A 19,117-nucleotide genomic window follows, 5' to 3' on the forward strand; every position below is an offset into this window, starting at 1 on the left:
AACAGTATCATAAGTGGTAAAAACTCCTGACGGTTAGTATTATCGTTTTAAATGAAAATGATCACAAAAAACTTAATCTATAAACTGCACTTTGATAAACTCACAGACTGACAGGGGCCAGCTCACTCGATTCAGTGGTAATATGAAAACAAGAGGCATTAACACCTTTCCCCATTAGGAAACAACATACCCCAGTATAAAGTCATACCAGCACATTACTGTCTGAGCAACTAAGATATTCAGTCGTGCACGTTGAACCTACAAGATGCGCTCTCTCGGAACAGAGTGATCGATCAATACTCGGAGGAATACGAGACGGACGAAGGTGGGTTTTTTTTTAACAACTTTCTCAACACAGACTGATGTGCCTATGTCGGAACAACATCACTGACCTCTGACCTCACCCAAGAGGAAGCTACTTTTACTTCCTGTGGCTGTCACCTGTAGAACACATTTGTGTAATTAACAAAATTAATGGACGCGTTAATAAATAAATATTTTTAATATAGTAAATATGTCTAATGCTAGTTCCGGTCTGCCCACATGGACTTTCTTGTGGTGCTGAAGCAGATCTGAGTGTGGATGGAGGAAAAGGGTGTTGATATTCATTACATGTGTATGTGTGTGTGTGTGTGTGTGTGTGTGTGTGTGTGTGTGTGCGTGTGTGTGTGTGTGTGTGTGTGTGTGTGTGTGTGTGTGTGTGTGTGTGCGCTATTTTTATCAGGGATGCAGCGAAAGTGTGGAATTGGGGACAAGGCAGCTTGCACCGGGCCATGACACAGACTTATGTTAAAGCTAATTAGATCATGATAATAGCTTTAGGGCCCCAGTGATCAATGCCAGAGGTCTTTGGAGATGAACTTAAGTTTCACATACATACATACATACACATATGTGTGTGTACATATATATATATATATATATATATATATATATATATATATATATATATATATATATATATATATATATATATATATATACACACACACATACATATATACATATACATACATATATACATACTTACATACATATACATACATACATATATATACATACATACATACATTTTGTCGTAAAAAAACATGTTCAATTGACTGTAAATTTACAGAACTTTGTCGTAAAAAACACATTAAATTTATTGTAAATTTACAGCACTTTGTCGTAAAAAACACATTACATTTATTGTAAATTTACAGTACTTTGTCGTAGGAAAACACGTTATATTGATTGTAAATTTATAGCACTATTTCGTAAAAAACACGTTAAATTGATCGTAAAAAACACGTTAAATTGATTGTAAATTTACAGCACTTTGTCGTAAAAAACACATTAAATTGATTGTAAATTTACAGCACTTTGTCGTAGGAAAACACGTTATATTGATTGAAAATTTACAGCACTTTGTTGTAAAAACACATTAAAATTTACAGCACTTTGTCGTAAAAAACACGCTAAATTGATTGTAAATGCACAGCCCTTTGTCGCAAAAAACTCGTTAAATTTGTTGTAAATTTGCAGCACTTGGTCGTAAAAAACACGCTAAATTGAACAGTTTGCCGTAAAAACCTTGTTAAATTGATTGTAAATTTACACTTTGTCGTAAAATCCCCGTTAAATTGATTGTAAATTTACAACACTTTGTCGTAAAAACCTAATTATATTGATCGTAAAAACCTCGTTAAATTGAGTGTAAATTTACAGCACTTTGTTGTAAAAACCATGTTCATTTGATCATAAAAAAACATGTTAAATTAACTGTAAATGTACATCACTTTGTCATAAAAACGACGTTAAATTGATCGTAAATTTACAGCACTTTGTTGTAAAAAACACGTTAAATTGATTGTAAAAAAAACATTAATATGATTGTAAATTTACAGCACTTTCTCGTAAAAAAAACATTAAATTGATTGTAAATTTACAGCACTTTGTCGTAAAAAACACGTTAAATTGATAGTAAATTTACCGCACTATTTGTAAAAACCATGTTCATTTGATCATAAAAAAACACGTTAAATTAACTGTAAATGTACAGCACTTTGTCATAAAAACGACGTTAAATTGATCGTAAATTTACAGCACTTTGTTGTAAAAAACACGTTAAATTGATCGTAAAAAAAACATTAAATTGATTGTAAATTTACAGCACTTTCTCGTAAAAAAACATTAAATTGATTGTAAATTTACAGCACTTTGTCGTAAAAAACACGTTAAATTGATTGTAAATTTACCGCACTATTTGTAAAAAAACATGTTAAATTGGTCGTAAAAAAACATGTTTAATTGATTGTAAATGTACAGCACTTTGTCGTAAAAAACATGTTAAATTCATTGTAAATTTACAGCACTTTGTTGGAAAAAACACGTTAAATTGATTGTAAAAAACATGTTAAATTGATTGTAAGTTTACAGCACTTTGTCGTAAAAAACACCTTAATTTGATTGTAAATTTACAGTTCTTTGTTATAAAAAACACGTTAAATTGATCGTAAAAACCTCGTTAAAATTATTGTAAATTTACAGCACTTTGTCGTAAAAGCCTTGTTAAATTTATTGTAAATGTGCAGCACTTTGTCGTAAAAACCTTGTTAAATTGATTGTAAATTTACACTTTGTCGTAAAAAACATGTAAAATTTATTGTAAAAAATACATTACATTGATTGTAAATTACAGCACTTTCTCGTAAAAAACATGTTAAAATGATTGTAAATTTACAGCACTTTGTCGTAAAAACCTCGTTAAATTGATCGTAAAAACCATGTTAAATTGATTGTAAATTTACAGCACTTTGTCGCAAAAACATTGTTAAATTTATTGTAAATTCGCAGCACTTTGTCGTAAAAAACACGTAAACTTACAACACTTTGTCGTAAAAACCACGTTAAATTGATCGTAAAAACCATGTTAAATTGATTGTAAATTTACAGCACTTTGTCATAAAAACCACGTTAAATTTATCGTAAAAAACACATTAAATTGATTGTAAATTTACAGCACTTTGTTGTAAAAACCACGTTAAGTTTGATCGTAAAAAACACATTAAATTGATTGTAAATTTACAGCACTTTGTTGTAAAAACCACGTTAAGTTTGATCGTAAAAACCACGTTAAATTGATTGTAAATTTACAGCACTTTTCATAAAAACCACGTTAAATTTATCGTAGAAAACACATTAAATTGATTGTAAATGTACAGCACTTTGTTGTAAAAACCACGTTAAGTTTGATCGTAAAAACCACGTTAAATTGATTGTAAATTTACAGCACTTTGTCATAAAAACCACGTTAAATTTATCGTAAAAACCACTTTAAATTGATTGTAAATTTACAGCACTTTGTCATAAAAACCATGTTAAATTTATCGTAAAAAACACATTAAATTGATTGTAAATTTACAGCACTTTGTTGTAAAAACCACGTTAAGTTTGATTGTAAAAACCACGTTAAATTGATTGTAAATTTACAGCACTTTGTCATAAAAACCACGTTAAATTTATCGTAAATAACACATTAAATTGATTGTAAATTTACAGCACTTTGTTGTAAAAACCACGTTAAGTTTGATCGTAAAAACCACGTTAAATTGATTGTAAATTTACAGCCCTTTGTTGTAAAAACCACGTTAAGTTTGATCGTAAAAACCACGTTAAATTGATTGTAAATTTACAGCACTTTGCCGTAAAAAACATGTTAAATTGATCATAAAAACCACGTTAAAATTATTGTAAATTTACAGCACTTTGTCGTAAAAAAACACGTGAGAAATTCTGGCGAATTCCGCGCAATCGACTGATTTTTCTCCCAGCGATCAAACTCAAATAGATTGAAACTCCTTCATTATTTGACATCTCCAGCAAAAATGGCGAGCGCCTCCGGTTGTGTGGACAAGACTCGGCCGACGAGAGGGGCGTGGCCGTAAACGTGTCCCGCGGGCCGTCCGGTCCCCCGAAAGGCCGGCGGGGCGCAGGAAGCGAGCGTGGCGACATCCATCTCTCGCCGCCACCTTGAGGGCGTCTTTAAGCCGAGGAATTTGGCCATTATGTGGCATTAACCTCATTAGAAAACACTCTTTAGCTCCTCCGAGATAAAATTGATTTACAGCTGCCATTTTGCAGCGCCGCTCTCGATCAATGCTTAAACTATCCCTTTTATGGCCCGCGCACGCCGCCGCTCAGTCCCCCCCCCCCCCCCCCCCCCCGCTCGTCCTTAACTGCTCTTTAATTTCAGCCCCCACTTCCTGCCTTGTCGCCGTGCCAACCGTGAAGTCACGCAGGGCCTCGAGGCCGCCGTCAACCGTCCGGCGGAGGAAAGTCCGAGGCGTCCTTGAAGCAATTAGACGCTAAGCGGGGTTGTTGCGCGCGGTCAGCTGCCGTAGCGTGGGTGGCCGCCGCGTGTTTTCTCTCCCGGAGATATTTAGGAATGTGACGAGCAGCTGCACACGCACGGCTGTGTTTAAAAAACAGATTTGGGGAGGGATTACGCTTATTATGGCCTGGATCACAGAGTCGTTACATGGGGGGCCGGGAGGGGGGTGTTTGTGCGCTGGTTGCTATGGGAAACTCGTACCGCCGGCGAAGGGGAGACGAGCCGTGACACTTTATGAGGTCAGATCGTCGCTGCTAGAACGTCACGTGTGGACATGAGACCAGCACGCGAGTCCATCATGAACACAAACTAGTCCGGGGCGCCGCTTCGGAAGTTCTCTCAAAGGGCATACTGTATTTTTCGGAGTATAAGTCGCACCGGAGTATAAGACGCACCGGCCGAAAATGCATAATAAAGAAGGAAAAAACATATATGAGTCGCATTTTTTGGGGGAAATTTATTTGATAAAAGCCAACACCAAGAATAGACATTTGAAAGGCAATTTAAAATAAATAAAGAATAGCGAACAACAGGCTGAATAAGTGTACGTTATATGAGGCATAAATAACCAACTGGTATGTTAACGAAACATATTATGGTAAGAGTCATTCAAATAACTATAACACATACAAACCCCGTTTCCATATGAGTCGGGAAATTGTGTTGGATGTAAATATAAACGGAATGCAATGATCTGCAAATCATTTTCAACCCATATTCAGTTGAATGCACTACAAAGACAAGATATTTGATGTTCAAACTCATAAACTTTATTTTTTTTTTTTTGCAAATACTAATTAACTTAGAGTTTCATGGCTGCAACACGTGCCAAAGTAGTTGGGAAAGGGCATGTTCACCACCGTGTTACATGGCCTTTCCTTTTAACAACACTCAGTAAACGTTTGGGAACTGAGAAGACACGTTTTTTAAGCTTCTCAGGTGGAATTCTTTCCCATTCTTGCTTGATGTACAGCTTAAGTTGTTCAACAGTCCGGGGGTCTCCGTTGTGCTATTTGAGGCTTCATAATGCGCCACACATTTTCAATGGGAGACAGGTCTGGACTACAGGCAGGCCAGTCTAGTACCCGCACTCTTTTACTATGAAGCCACGTTGATGTAACACGTGGCTTGGCATTGTCTTGCTGAAATAAGCAGGGGCGTCCATGGTAACGTTGCTTGGATGGCAACATATGTTGCTCCAAAACCTGTATGTACCTTTCAGCATTAATGGCGCCTTCACAGATGTGTAAGTTACCCATGCCTTGGGCACTAATACACCCCCATATCATCACAAATGCTGGCTTTTCAACTTTGTGCCTATAACAATCCGGATGGTTCTTTTCCTCTTTGGTCCGGAGGACACGACGTCCACAGTTTCCAAAAACAATTTGAAATGTGGACTCGTCAGACCACAGAACACTTTTCCACTTTGTATCAGTCCATCTTAGATGAGCTCAGGCCCAGCGAAGCCGACGGCGTTTCTGGGTGTTGTTGATAAACGGTTTTCGCCTTGCATAGGAGAGTTTTAACTTGCACTTACAGATGTAGCGACCAACTGTAGTTACTGACAGTGGGTTTCTGAAGTGTTCCTGAGCCCATGTGGTGATATCCTTTACACACTGATGTCGCTCGTTGATGCAGTACAGCCTGAGGGATCGGAGGTCACGGGCTTAGCTGCTTACGTGCAGTGATTTCTCCAGATTCTCTGAACACTTTGATGATATTACGGACCGTAGATGGTGAAATCCCTAAATTCCTTGCAATAGCTGGTTGAGAAAGGTTTTTCTTAAACTGTTCAACAATTTGCTCACACATTTGTTGACAAAGTGGTGACCCTCGCCCCATCCTTGTTCGTGAATGACTGAGCATTTCATGGAATCTACTTTTATACCCAATCATGGCACCCACCTGTTCCCAATTTGCCCGTTCACCTGTGGGATGTTCCAAATAAGTGTTTGATGAGCATTCCTCAACTTTATCAGTATTTATTGCCACCTTTCCCAACTTCTTTGTCACGTGTTGCTGGCATCAAATTCTAAAGTTAATGATTATTTGCAACAAAAAAAAAAGTTTATCAGTTTGAACATCAAATATGTTGTCTTTGTAGTGCATTCAATTGAATATGGGTTGAAAAGGATTTGCAAATCATTGTATTCCGTTTATATTTACATCTAACACAATTTCCCAACTCATATGGAAACGGGGTTTGTAGAACATGCTATACGTTTACCAAACAATCTGTCACTCCTAATCGCTAAATCCCATGAAATCTTATACGTCTAGTCTCTTACGTGAATGAGATAAATAATATTATTTGATATTTTACGGTAATGTGTTAATAATTTCACACACAAGTCGCTCCTGAGTATAAGTCGCACCCCCGGCCAAACTATGAAAAAAACTGCGACTTATAGTCCAAAAAATACGGTACTTGCCAACCCTTCCGAATTTACCGGGAGACTCCCGAATTTCAGTACCTCTCCCGAAAATATCCCGGGACAACCATTATCCCAAATTTCTCCCGATTTCCAGCCGGACAACAGGTCCATGCGGACCCGAGTGAGGTCAGCCTATCGTCAAGTCCGCTTTTCCTCCATATAAACAGCGTGTCGGCCCAGTCACGTCATAACTAGGGCTGCAACAACTAATTGATTAAATCGATAAAAAATCGATTATAAAAATAGTTGGCGATTAATTTAGTCATCGATTCATTGGATCTTTGTATTTTTTTTTTTAATTTAAAAATTATTATTATTATTTTTTTATAAACATTTATTTATAAACTGCAACATGTACAAACAGCTGAGAAACAATAATCAAAATAAGTATGGTGCCAGTATGCTGGTTTTTTTTCCAATAAAATACCGGAAAGGATGGAAATGTAGTTTGCCTCTTTTATCCGATTATTAATCGATTAATCGGAGTAATAATCGACAGATTAATCGATTATCAAATTAATCGTTGGTTGTAGCCCTAGTCCTAACATCTACGGCTCTTTGGAGATTGCACAATTGCGCACACAACAAGACGGAGACGAAGCAGAAGAACGAAGAAGAGACAGTCGTGGCGACGACGAGTGACAGAGAATAAAACGAGGATGGACAATTCAACCCTTAAAGTCACTCCTCTACTGCAAATTAAATTTCACAGATGCTGCCCATACCTATGCTCTTTCAAAGGCTGTGCTACTGGCTGCAAAGCATTGCACTTTCAAATACAACAATGAGTAGAGGAGTGTTATGGGTGTATATGTGTAAATAAATGAACACTGAAATTCAAGTATTTCTTTTATTTATTTATATATATATATATATATATATATATATATATATATATATATATATATACACACATATATATATATATAGCTAGAATTCACTGAAAGTCAAGTATTTCTTATTTATATTTTATATATATATATATATATATATATATATATATATACACATATATATATATATATATATATATATATATATATATATATATATATATATATATATATATATATATAAGAAATACTTGAATTTCAGTAAATTCTAGCTATAAATATACTCCTCCCCCCTTACCGCGCCCCCCGGCCCCGCCCACCTCAATTAGAGAAGTCCAATAATATCGGCCGATAAATGCTTTAAAATGTGAAATCGGAAATTATCGGTATCGGTTTCAAAAAGTAACATTTATGACTTCTTTAAACGCCGTTGTGTACACGGACGTAGGGAGAAGTACAGAGCGCCAAAAAACCTTAAAGGCACTGCCCATGCGTGCCGGCCCAATCACATAATACCTACAGCTTTTCACACACACACGAGTGAATGCAAAGCATACTTGGTCAACAGCCATACAGGTCACACTGAGGGTGGCCGTATGAACAACTTTAACACTGTTACAAATATGCGCCACACTGTGAACCCACAGCAAACAAGAATGACAAACACATTTCGGGAGAACATCCGCACCGTAACACAACATAAACACAACAGGACAAATACCCAGAAGCCCTTGCAGCACTAACTCTTCCGGGACGCTACAATATACACCCCTCCCCAACTAAACCTACCCATGCTCTCTCAGGGAGAGCAAGTCCCAAATTCCAAGCTGCTGTTTTGAGGCATGTTAAAAAAAATAATGCACTTTGTGACTTCAATAATAAATATGGCAGTGCCAAGTTGGCATTTTTTTTCCCATAACTTGAGTTGATTTATTTTGGAAAACCTTGTTACATTGTTTAATGCATCCAGCGGGGCATCACAACAAAATTAGGCATAATAATGTGTTAATTCCACGACTGTATATATCGGTATCGGTTGATATCGGAATCGGTAATTAAGAGTTGGACAATATCGGCAAAAAAGCCATTATCGGACATCTCTAGTTTTATTGAAAGCAGTAAAGTACAATAAAATTTTTTTTAAAAAACACGGCCGCTGTCAGCTGATTTAAACAAAACGCCAAACATGAGATTTCTTTGAGGAATCGATAGGAAGGTTTCATCCCGCCTCCTCCGGTCTGGTGGCATCGATCCGCTCGGATGGAGCGACATCATCCCGGGGATCAGGTGACACGCCCTCACTTTTTGACACATAAATAAAATATGTGGCCTTTTTTCGGCTCTGGTCCCAACATGGCGCTCAGCGCCCTCGAAAACCCGCTCGACTTTCCCCGACACCCGCGGTCGGGCTCAAACGCGAACGCGGCGAGGGAAAATAATGTGAGCGCTGAATTATTCAGGCCTTTTTTTTTTTCCCGTCGCCGTGACGCCGCCACGCCAACACGCGGACGCGGACATCAATTCTCCCCCTCGCCCTCGCCTCTTGACTTATGGCGCTCCGGATTTAGCCCCGGGAGGACTAAAGCGCAAAAGACGCCCCCACCCAAACCCCGCCTCTCTCCTTTTTCTGCTGTTTTTTAATATCAAGCGGGATAAATAGCCGCCGTGGCGCTCGCCACATGAGCGCGAGCTGCTCATCCGCACCTGGGCGAGAAGTCCTCGAAATGACGAGGCTACACATTTCGGCGTGTGGACTACAAATAGCTGACTAACCTGAGGTCCGGGCTGGGGAGCGGGGCGGCCTTCGAGTCTACGGGACTGGTTCACGTAAGCAGGTCTGAGCGGCACGCAGCCTGAGTCTGGACCGGCTTACAGACAGACGGACTAACCCCTCCACGGCCAGAGGCTAACCAGATTAGGCAGGAATTATGTTTTGATACGACCGACTCGTCTCTTACTGCACACCGACGTCTTCTATTCCCAAAGAAGGGCGGAAATAGGTCAAAGCATCTTGCCAGTAGCACTGGTGACTTGAAATTTCTCACATGGGTCTACAAAACACCCACTGTAAGTTTGGTGCGGAAACTGGGTACACACCAGTGACGTGCAGTTACTAGAGGCAGGTGAGGCCCGCCTCACCTGCCATCATGGAAAGAAAAAAAATGTAAAAAGAAAAAAAAAAAATTAAATTGTTATATGTATCCAGTGATTATACTATAAAGTTATTTTCCATTTAACGTCACCAGTTTTAGATTATTTTTATTCAAAATCGCTGAATTTTCACATTTGCCGTTCAAATACTGAGAAGAGACGGTGCGGTGAACAGCAGCCAGTTGAGGCACGTCACTCAGTGCCTCAACATGGATTCCGGACTCGGCTAACTGCTGGCCTGCTGTGCAGTGAGACCGTATTGCTATATGAATTATAATATACATTTCCATAGTTTAGTTAGCTGAGGTATATAATGTACAGTGTATTTTGTCAACAACTGTATGTGTGTAAAGTATTTCTTGTGCTGAGCGATCATAAAACGGCTGCAAAAGACGCACTGGCTGAGGCTCGCAGTAATCCCGCCTCCTGCACCCCCGCCGTAGAATTGTTGTATCAACTAAAGCCCACACTTAAACTTTCCACGTGCAAGATTTAATCTATTTTAAAAAATTATTTCATAAGAAGCCAAAAAGTGCAAAAACAATAATGTTCGTGTTGGAGGAGTTGTGAATGACTGCAGGGACACAACATTAGGTACACCTGCAGATTGCAGGTGTATCTAATTCACAACTCCTCCAACACGGACATTACTGTTTTTGCACTTTTTGGCTTCTTATTAAACAACTTTTGTAACCTATTTTCATTGGCTTTCCTCTTTGTGATGTTAAGTTCCTGTTATGCGCTGTCATACAGTATATGCCTTGAGCTCTTATTTTGAAGGCGCTAAGAGCGGAAGTGATGTCACGTTGCGGAGGTTTTTGAAAGAAGCTAAATAAAGTGGTCCTCGTGTAAACGGGAGCCTCCGTGTTTGTTATTTTGTAGTTTCATACAGTATAGGCCACATTTATAAACCCTCGGTTACACTTTTTTAAATAGATTCAATCTTGCACGTGGAAAGTTGAAGTGAGGGCTTTAGTTGCGGCGCATGGACTTAATTTCTAAGTAAAGGTAAGACCATAATAACGTTTTTTTAATTAAATGTGCTTTTTTGTGTGCTACAGTTTGTATGTGTAAAGTTAAAGTTAAGTTAAAGTACCAATGATTGTCACACACACACTAGGTGTAATGAAATTTGTCCTCTGCATTTGACCCATCCCCTTGTTCACCCCCTGGGAGGTGAGGGGAGCAGTGGGCAGCAGCGGCACCGCGCCTGGGAATAATTTTTGGTGATTTAACCCCCAATTCCAACCCTTGATGCTGAGTGCCAAGCAGGGAAGAATGCTGGTATGAGCTTTTAAACATAACCCGTTAACTGCTGCCAATCAAATGGTGAATAAGATACTCTTTAGGGTTCATATGTTTGTAAATCTGACTGTGATGAAGTCAGTGCCTCACCAGCCATCAACCTCACCGCACGTCACTGGTACACACTGTGTGGCGACTACACACATTAGGGCTGTGGATCTTTGGGCACCGCACCGTTCCATTTGATTCTTGGGGTAACGATTCCATTTAGAATCGATTCTCTATTCATAACAATTCTCGATTCCGAATCTATACTTTTTAATAACATTGGCTGCCAGTTCTATGATTGACTACATTCCTCCATATAATAGATAAACAGCTCTGATCAATTTCTATACTACTTCAATGTACATGAAAATAAAGAAAGTGGGATTTACAATATTAACTACGAACAATAAAACACTGAATATTAACAACATATGAACATATTTTGTTTCTCAGACCAGCTCCTCAATAGTTGTGTATCTTTTACACAACAAAAATGGTAAAAAAAAAAACCCAGCAAAATATGAATGCAAAGTGTCATGTCAAATACAAGTTATGTACAAAGTAGGGTTGTACGGTATACCGGTATTGGTATGTGTAAATAAATGATATATACACATTTAGCTGTAAAAATCTGCTGTACAGTATGTGTGTTTGGGTCCCTTTTTTTCCAGGAAAACCAATACCAAAAGTCACAATGTCCGATAGTTCTAACAAAGTTATGACAGACCACCTCAAAAAAACGGAATGGAATTTTACATATTTTACTGAATGGGACACCCAAAATGTACATGAAAATAAAGAAAGCGGGATTTACAATATTAACTACGAACAATAAAACACTGAATATTAACAACATATGAACATATTTTGCTTCTCAGACCAGCTCCTTGATAGTTGTGTATCTTTTACAATCAAGCAAAACACAACAAAAATGTAAAAAAACAGCAAAATATGAATGCAAAATGTCAAGTCAAATACAAGTTATGTACAAAGTAGGGTTGTACGGTATACCGGTATTGGTATGTGTAAATAAATGAAATATACGCATTTAGCTGTAAAAATCTGCTGTACAGTATGTGTGTTTGGGTCCCTTTTTTTCCAGGGAAACCAATACCAAAAGTCACAATGTCCGATAGTTCTAACAAAGTTACGACAGACCACATATAAAAAAAAAACGGAATGGAATTTTACAGTTTTCTTACTGAATGGAACACCCAAAATGTACATGAAAATAAAGAAAGTGGGATTTACAATATTAACTATGAACAATAAAACACTGAATATTAACAACATATGAACATATTTTACTTCTCAGACCAGCTCCTCCATAGTTGTGTATCTTTTACAATCAAGCAAAACACAACAAAAATGTATAAAAAAACAGCAAAATATGAACGCAAAGTGTCAAGTCAAATACAAGTTACGTACAAAATAGGGTTGTACGGTGTACGGGTATTGGTATGTGCAAATAATAATATATACACATTTAGCTGTAAAAATCTGCTGTACAGTATGTGTGTTTGGGTCCCTTTTTTTGCAGAACACTAATACCAAAAATCACAATGTCCGATAGTTCTAAAAAAAGTTATGACAGACCACCTCAAAAAAACGGAATGGAATTTTACAGTTTTTTTTACTGAATTGGACACCCAAAATGTACATGATAACAAAGAAAGTGGGTTTTACAATATTAACTACGAACAATAAAACACTGAATATTAACAACATATGAACATATTTTGCTTCTCAGACCAGCTCCTCCATAGTTGTGTATCTTTTACAATCAAGCAAAACACAACAAAAATGCTAAAGAAAACAGCAAAATACGAATGCAAAGTGTCAAGTCAAATACAAGTTATGTACAAAGTAGGGTTGTACGGTATATCGGTATTGGTATGTGTAAATAAATGAAATATACGCATTTAGCTGTAAAAATCTGCTGTACAGTATGTGTGTTTGGGTCCCTTTTTTTCCAGGAACACCAATACCAAAAGTCACAATGTCCGATAGTTCTAACAAAGTTATGACAGACCACATATAAAAAAAAACGGAATGGAATTTTACAGTTTTCTTACTGAATGGACACCCAAAATGTACATTCAAATAAAGAAAGTGGGATTTACAATATTAACTACAGACAATAATACACTGAATATTAACAACATATGAACATATTTTACTTCTCAGACTAGCTCCTCCATAGTTGTGTATCTTTTACAATCAAGCAAAACACGACCAAAATGTAAAAAAACCCAGCAAAATATGAACGCAAAGTGTCAAGTCAAATACAAGTTATGTACAAAGTAGGGTTGTACGGTATACCGGTATTGGTATGTGTAAATAAATGATATATACGCATTTAGCTGTAAAAATCTGCTGTACAGTATGTGTGTTTGGGTCCCTTTTTTTCCAGGAAAACCAATACCAAAAGTCACAATGTCCGATAGTTCTAACAAAGTTACGACAGACCACATATAAAAAAAAACGGAATGGAATTTAACAGTTTTCTTACTGAATGGGACACCCAAAATGTACATGAAAATAAAGAAAGTGGGATTTACAATATTTACTACGAACAATAAAACACTGAATATTAACAACATATGAACATATTTTACTTCTCAAACCAGCTACTTGATAGTTGTGTATCTTTTACAATCAAGCAAAACACAACACAAATGTAAAAAAAGCCAGCAAAATATGAATGCAAAGTGTCAAGTCATATACAAGTTATGTACAAAGTAGGGTTGTACGGTATACCGGTATTGGTATGTGTATATAAATGATATATACACATTTAGCTGTAAAAATCTGCTGTACAGTAGTATGTGTGTTTGGGTCCCTTTTTTTCCAGGAAAACCAATACCAAAAGTCACAATGTCCGATAGTTCTAACAAAGTTATGACAGACCACATATTAAAAAAAACAGAATGGAATTTTACAGTTTTTTTACTGAATGGGACACCCAAAATGTACATTCAAATAAAGAAAGTGGGCTTTACAATATTAACTATTAACAATAAAACACTGAATATTAACAACATATGAACATATTTTACTTCTCAGACCAGCTCCTCCATAGTTGTGTATCTTTTACAATCAAGCAAAACACAACAAAAAATGTAAAAAAAAACAGCAAAGTATGAATGCAAAAGTGTCAAGTCAAATACAAGTTATGTACAAAGTAGGGTTGTACGGTATACCGGTATTGGTATAAGTGTATAAATTATATATACACATTTAGCTGTAAAAATCTGCTGTACAGTATGTGTGTTTGGGTCCCTTTTTTTCCGGAACACTAATACCAAAAGTCACAATGTCCGATAGTTCTAAAAAAGTTATGACAGACCACATATAAAAAAACGGAATGGAATTTTACAGTTTTTTTAACCTGAATGGGACACCCAAAATGTACATTCAAATAAAGAAAGTGGGATTTACAATATTAACTACGAACAATAAAACACTGAATATTAACAATATATGAACATATTTTGCTTCTCAGACCAGCTCCTTGATAGTTGTGCATCTTTTACAATCAAGCAAAACACAACAAAAAAGTTTAAAAAAACAGCAAAATATGAATGCAAAGTGTCAAGTCAAATACAAGTTATGTACAAAGTAGGGTTGTACGGTATACCGGTATTAGTATGTGTAAATAAATGATATATACACATTTAGCTGTAAAAATCTGCTGTACAGTATGTGTGTTTGGGTCCCTTTTTTTTCCAGGAAAACCAATACCAAAAGTCACAATGTCCGATAGTTCTAAAAAAGTTACGACAAACCACATATTTAAAAAAAACGGAATGGAATTTTACAGTTTTTTACTGAATGGGACACCCAAAATGTACATTCAAATAAAGAAAGTGGGATTTACAATATTAACTACGAACAATAAAACACTGAATATTAACAACATATGAACATATTTTACTTCTCAAACCAGCTACTTGATAGTTGTGTATCTTTTACAATCAAGCAAAACACAACAAAAATGTAAAAAAAACAGCAAAATACAAATGCAAAGTGTCAAGTCATATACAAGTTATGTACAAAAGTAGGGTTGTACGGTATACCGGTATTGGTATGTGTATATAAATGATATATACACATTTAGCTGTAAAAATCTGCTGTACAGTATGTGTGTTTGGGTCCCTTTTTTTCCAGGAAAACCAATACCAAAAGTCACAATGTCCGATAGTTCTAAAAACGTTATGACAGACCACATATAAAATAAAAACTAATGGAATTTTACAGTTTTCTTATTGAATGGGACACCCAAAATGTACATTCATATAAAGAAAGTGGGATATACAACATTAACTACGAACAATAAAACACTGAATATTAACAACATATGAACATATTTTACTTCTCAGACCAGCTCCTCCATAGTTGTGTATATTTTACAATCAAGCAAAACACAACAAAAATGTAAAAAAACAGCAAAATATAAATGCAAAGTATCAAGTCAAATACAAGTTATGTACAAAGTAGGGTTGTACGGTATACCAGTATTGGTATAAGTGTATAAATGATATATACACATTTAGCTGTAAAAATCTGCTGTGCACTATGTGTGTCGGGGTCCCTTTTTTTCCGGAACACTAATACCAAAAGTAACAATGTCCGATAGTTCTAAAAACGTTATGACAGACCATCTCAAAAAAACGGAATGGAATTTTACAGTTTTTTACTGAACGGGTCACCCAAAATGTACATTCAAATAAAGAAAGTAGGATTTACAATATTAACTACGAACAATAAAACACTGAATATTAACAACAAATGAACATATTTTACTTCTCAGACCAGCTCCTTGATAGTTGTGTATCTTTTACAATCAAGCAAAACACAACAAAAATGTAAAAAAACAGCAAAATACGAATGCAAAGTGTCAAGCCAAATACAAGTTATGTACAAAGTAGGGTTGTACGGTATACCGGTATTGGTATCTGTATATAAATGATATATACACATTTAGCTGTAAACATCTGCTGTACAGTATGTGTGTTTGGGTCCCTTTTTTTCCAGGAAAACCAATACCAAAAGTCACAATGCCCGATAGAGTTCTAAAAAAGTTATGACATAAAAAAATGGAATGGATTTTTCTAGTTTTTTACTGAATGGGACACCCAAAATGTACATTCAAATAAAGAAAGTGGGATTTACAATATTAACTATGAACAATAAAACACTGAATATTAACAACATATGAACATATTTTGCTTCTCAGACCAGCTCCTCCATAGTTGTGTATCTTTTACAATCAAGCAAAACACAACAAAAATGTAAAAAAAACAGTTTACTGCATATGTCAGCAGACTAATTAGGAGCCTTTGTTTGTTTACTTACTACTAAAAGACAAGTTGTCTAGTATGTTCACTATTTTATTTATTTTATTAAACTTGCAAAAATAAACATATGTTTAATGTACCCTAAGATATTTTGTTCAAATAAAGCCATAATGCCTTCCCCCTCACCTCACCTGACCCAACCTTCCCGTAAAGCCCTGAGTCACCCCTGTGATGGATGTGGGAGGGGGAGGTCACATGACCGCACTCACCCTGGTTTAAGCCGAGGTCAGCGTCAGCTCCACTCGTGGTCGCCGCTGATCACAGACTCCTACGAGAGAGAGAGAGAGAAAAAAAAGGAACTTTCACTTTCACCGCAGACTGTTCTCCCCCCCTTCCCCTCCCCAGCAAGGGGTTTCCCTCCTTTACGGGGGGGAGGGGGAGGGTGAGGAAGGTGTATCGACCGCTGCAGAAAAGCCCCGCCAGCGCTCGACTCTTCATCATCCTGCCGCTCCTCAAATATTTAACAATTTCCACGCCGCCGTCGCCAATAAACGCAATAAAGCGGCGGTGCGTTTTGCGCGCGTTAGCGCACCCAAGATGGATGCTAAACGCAAAGATCCTTTGGCAGCCGTGAAAACACACACACGCATGGACACTGCATTAGGTACACCGTTAGATGGCATTCAGCCTGCACAGACGTCACAATACTCACTTTTGACTGACACTGTCAAGAAGATAATAATGTCTATATATATATATATATATATATATGTATATATATATATATATATATATATATATATACACACATACATACATATATACATACATATCACATCAATCCATTCATCTGTCTATTCATCCATCCATCTATTGTCCATCTACCATCTATAATCCATCTATCACCCATCCGTCTATTCATCCATCTATCTCTCGATTTTTCATCAATCCATCCATTTATAATCCATACGTCGATCAACCATCGATCCATCCATTAATCCATCATTCATCTATCATCCGTCTATTGTCCATCTATCCATCCACCTATCATCCATCTGTCCCTGCACACCTGTCTTCCATCAATCCACCTATCTATCCATCCACCTATCATCCATCTATCCATGTACACCTGTCTTCCATCAATCCACCTATCTATCCATCCACCTATCTATAATCCATCTATCACCCATCCATTTATCTATCGATCTATCTATTCATATGTCTATCCATTCATCCACCTATCATCCGTCTATCCCTCCACCTACTGTATATTGTACACTTGTCTTCCATCAATCCACCTATCTATAATCCATCCATCACCCATTCATCTATCTATCGATCTATCTATTCATATGTCTATCCTTTCATCCAACTATCCCTCTATCTACAATATACACCTATCATCCATCAATCCACCTATCTATTCATCCATCTATCATCCATCCATTTGTCTACCCATCCACAATCATGCATCTATCATCTACAGTCCGTCCATCACCCATTCGTCTATCCACTCACATATATGTCAGTCTACCATATGTCTATCCATCCTTCAATCATCTATCAATCCACCTATCTATTCATCCATCAATCATCCATCTGTCTATCCATCCACAATCATGCATCAATCATCTATAGTCCGTCCATCACCCATTCGTCTATCCACTCACCTATATGTCAATCTACCATCCATACTCCATCCATCCTTCGATCAGCTATCAATGCACCTATCTATTCATCCATTTGTCTGTCTATCCATCCACCCAACATCAATATATCGTCCATCTATCATCCATCCATCATCCATATGTCTATCCAACCTTCCATCAGCCATCAATCCATCCATCTATCATTCGTCTATCTATCCACTCATCAGTCATCTATCATTTATAATCCATCCGTCACCCATTTGTCTATCCATCCACATATCTGTCAATCGAGCATCCATTCATCAATCCTTCAATCATCTATTAATCCACCTATCTATTCATCCATTTCTCATATATCCGTCTATCCATCCACCCAACATCAATCTATCGTCCATTTATCTTCCATCCATCATCAATATGTCTATCCATCCTTCCATCATCCATCAATCCATCCATCTATATATACACTCATCATCCATCTATCATCCATCTATCATCTATAATCATAATACATCCGTCACCCATTTGTCTATCCATCCACATATCTGTCAATCTAGCGACAATCCATCCATCCTTCAATCATCCATCAATCCACTTATCTTTTTATCCATGTTGTCATGTCTGTGTGACCATGTTTTGTATTAGTCATGTTTTGTTTTGTTTAGTTATTGGACTCTTTAGTTTCTGGCTTTTCACGCCCTTGTCTTGTTTCCATGGTTACCCATTAGTTTCACCTGTTCCACGTTTGGACTCATTGTGCACTCTTGTTTGTCACCATAGCAATCCATTAGTTTTCACCTGTCACGTCACGCACCTGTTTCACGTTTTGAGTCACGCACCTGTTTTCGTTAATCATGTCTGTAGTATTTAAGTTAATTGTTTTCAGTTTGTCTTCCTGGCGACATCCTGGATTCATACCCCTGTCACACTCTGTTTACCTCTGCGCACTTCATAGTCCATGCCAAGTAAGTTTTTGTTTATTAATGCCACAGTTAGTGTTTTTGTTTCATTGTTCACAGTTTCTGCCTTTGTGCAAGTTTTGTGTTTATAGTCAAGGTTTGTACTTCCGCCTTTTGTTTGC

General features: G+C 37.1%; 1 protein-coding gene across 4 annotated transcripts in view; it reads right to left on the reverse strand.

Annotated features, from left to right (window-relative positions):
• znf536 (zinc finger protein 536) overlaps window positions 1–19,117 on the reverse strand; it is a 653,496-nt gene that overhangs the window by 479,915 nt on the left and 154,464 nt on the right. For all 4 annotated transcript variants that reach the window (XM_061963702.2, XM_061963703.2, XM_061963705.2 and 1 more), the window contains exon 3: window positions 16,657–16,715. The gene's annotated coding sequence lies outside the window, so the exon portion shown is untranslated. The remainder of the gene's footprint in view (window positions 1–16,656; window positions 16,716–19,117) is intronic.

This window comes from Nerophis lumbriciformis, linkage group LG06, assembly GCF_033978685.3.
Source record: "Nerophis lumbriciformis linkage group LG06, RoL_Nlum_v2.1, whole genome shotgun sequence".
In the NCBI taxonomy this organism is placed as follows: domain Eukaryota; kingdom Metazoa; phylum Chordata; class Actinopteri; order Syngnathiformes; family Syngnathidae; genus Nerophis; species Nerophis lumbriciformis.